Consider the following 3,461-nt stretch of genomic DNA (forward strand, 5'->3'; position numbering starts at 1 on the left):
TACAACTTCGTAAGGGCCACCATCAACTCGGTCACAGCTCAAGCCTATCTACTATGGGACAGGTTCCAGATTCTGCAAGAACTCATAACTCTGCAAGAACTGACAATGTCAGTCATAGCCAGGACTTACCTCTCCCTCCTTGGTTACATGGCCTTGTGCACATATCTCACCACCTTTGCTTGTCTTCACTTTCGCAACCTCCGAATGTGGCACCAGAAGGTTTACTTGCCAATTCATCATACTGTGGATCTCAGGCTCACAGCTTCCCCCCTCCCCCAAAGGTACTCTCATCCCGTGGTGAGTCGTGGTGGGAACCTCATCAGGTCTGTGAAGGAGGAGTTCCCTTCTCCCCCGCCCGCCCCACCCTGCCTTCCTGGAAAGGACTATTGTCACAGATGCCTCCCTTCTAGGCTGGGGAGCACATATGGATGGACATATGACTCAGGGAACATGGACCCCTCGGGAATCCAAGATGCACATCAACATTCTGGAGTGCTGAGCTGTAAGAAAGGCATGCCAGGCCCTTCTCCCACGCATTTGTTCCCACCATATTTTTATTGTGTTGGACAATACCACGACGGTGTGCTACATCAACAAACAAGGGGCACGAGGTCACCAGTTCTGTGTTCATAAGCAGTCACCCTTTGGAACTGGTGTATCGACCACAAGATAATCTAGTCTACAGCCTCTCCCCCAGGGACACTGAAGTGATTGCAGACTCGCTCAGCAAACGGTTCATGATCAACTACATGTGGGAACCCCACGACAATGTACTACAAGCCAGCTTCAACAAATGTGGAACTCCGACCAGAGACGACTTTGTATCCTCTGTGAATGCATGTTGCTCAATTGGAGGTCTGGGACAGCACTCTCAGCATGATGCTTTCATCCTACCCTGGTTGGATCAATTCAGTTATGTCTTCCCTCCTCTCCTGCTCCTACTGCGGGTACTACACAAGATCAAACGGGACAAAGCGACAGTCATCCTGATAGCCCCACACTGGCCCAGACAGTTTTGGTTTCCCAACCTCCGTCACATGTCTGCATGCCCCCCAATTCCCTTCCCCTGCTCTACTGATACAATGGCAGCAACAGCCATCCTAATCCATGGGTGCTTCCCCTCAGGGCATGCTATTTGGATGGGCATCTTTTTGAATGGATGTGTTCTTCACCAGTACAAAATGTCTGCTAGATGAAGAGCTTATTATCAAATATTTGTTCTCCCTAGGGTACTTAAAACCTGATCAATGGATGACACAAAGCTCAGTCATTGTAAGGTGTTTTCTAATCCTTTAATCATTCTTGTGACTCTTCTCTGAACCTCACCCCACTATTTCAATATCCTATGTGAAGTGTGGACATTAGAACTGGTAATAGTATTCCCGCAGTGGTTGTATTCATGCCAAATAGAGGTGCAATCTCTCCCCTTAGGTTTTTCCCTGTTTTATGCATCTAAGGAACACATTAGCCCCTTTGGCCACAATGTTGCAGGGGCAATTCATGTTTAGTGGATTATCACACCCTCTTTCTCCCCCCCCCCCCCCTTCACCTAACCTTTTTCAGTCAGTGCTTCCTAGGAGAGAGTTCCCTATCCTATGAGTATGGCCTATATTCTTTATACCAAGATATCTACGTTTACATTTAGCTCTATGAAAATACGTGGTTCTGCTTGCACCTACTTTAGCAAGTGATCCAGATTAGTCTATCAGTGCTCTGTCCTCTTCCTTTCTTACTACTCCCTAACACTTTTCATCTGCAAACTTTATCAGTGATTTTGATTTTTGTCCTGGAGCTCTGATTAATAGCAGAGAGCCAAGAAATAGGCCCTATACAACCCAACTCAAAACTACACCTGCTTGGGCCTGAGTTTGTTTACAGTTATGTAGTGACACCTATTAGTGAGCCAGTTTTTAATCCATATAATGCATACTAGGTTAATTTTATATTCTAGTTTTTTTTTAAACAGTCCTGTAGTACCAAGACAAATGCTTTATAAAAGTCTGAGGGGGAGCCGTGTTAGTCTGGATCTGTAAAAAGCAGCAAAGTCCTGTGGCACCTTTAAGACTAACAGATGTATTGGAGCATGAGCTTTCGTAGGTGAATACCCACTTCGTCAGACGCATGTGTATTTACCCACGAAAGCTTATGCTCCAATACATCTGTTAAAGGTGCCCCAGGACTCTCTTGCTCTTTATAAAAGTCTGAGTGTATTACAGCACCCCTATTACCTTTCATCCACCTAGGGCAGTGGTTCCTAAACTTTAATAACCTGTCAACCCCTTTCACTAAAATGTCAAGTCTCACGAACCCCCTCCTAAAAATGAATATTTCCAGGGATTTTTCTCCTTTACCTAAGTATAAATTATAAAAGCAGTGATCTTAGAAATATAACATTTGTTTTTATCACATGCTTATTACACATTTATTGTTTATCATTACAGTATTTTTATTACATTATGAAAACAGCAACATTCTTGCAAGACCTCACTTTCATAGCTTGTATCACTTTGAATAAGCCTGTTACAAGACAAGGCTCCTGTGTTTCATCAAGGAGTGTCAGATGTGAAACAGCGTGAAGGTATTTAAGAAGCCAACTCAAAGAGTTCCTCCTACACAAGCATTCAGGTCTTGAGCAGGACAGGCAAACAACATACGTTACAACAAAGCTTAAACTACTTCATAATAATTTCAAAAACAATACTAGCTGCCTATTTAATTTTAAAAACAGCAAAAAATATCCACCTCCCTTTCCATTTCTTATGAGGCGTCTTGAAGTTTATAATCTCCTCAATGTGATAGATATGCTTGCTTGGATCTGCTTAGCTCTTGGAAGTCCAGGGTCTGGGTTGCTGGCCCTGTGCTGCCCGGGGACAGCTCTGTCTGCCATTAGGGAATTTTTCCCCAAGAAGCCCCTGTAACATTTTGTGAACCCCAGTTAGGGAACCACTGAGCTACAGTGACCAGACAGCAAGTGTGAAAAATTGGGATGGGGGTGGGGTGTACTAGGAGCCTATATTAAAAAAAAAGACCCCAAATTTGGGACTGTCCTATACAATTGGGACATCTGGTCACCCTACAGCCACCAAATGTATCGTCTCAAAAGCCCTAGTTCCTGGGACAGGCTCTATTTTCTGCAATTCTTCATTCATCAGGCCTCTAGCAGTGCGGGGGCGGGGATAACGAGCCCTGCTGCTTCCCCTGCCCTCTCGTGGCTGGAGAAGGCTGATCCAACTTGTCAATCACAGACAACCCCTGCCTTCCCTTCCCATTCGCCGTTTCCAAACCGCCCCCGCCTCCTCTTCCTCGATGCCTTTTAAACGCGGTTAGGGGCACCGCCTACAGCATCGTCATTAGGCCACACCCATTTCTCCCGCTCCACCAATCCGCTAGGCTTGAGAAATTGTCCATCATCTCCCGCGACGCACTTACGTACACGTGACGTCAGACACCACCCAGGAAGC

The sequence above is a fragment of the Terrapene carolina genome, unplaced genomic scaffold (assembly GCF_002925995.2).
Source record: "Terrapene carolina triunguis isolate 2854851 unplaced genomic scaffold, T_m_triunguis-2.0 Scaffold629, whole genome shotgun sequence".
NCBI lineage: Eukaryota > Metazoa > Chordata > Testudines > Emydidae > Terrapene > Terrapene triunguis.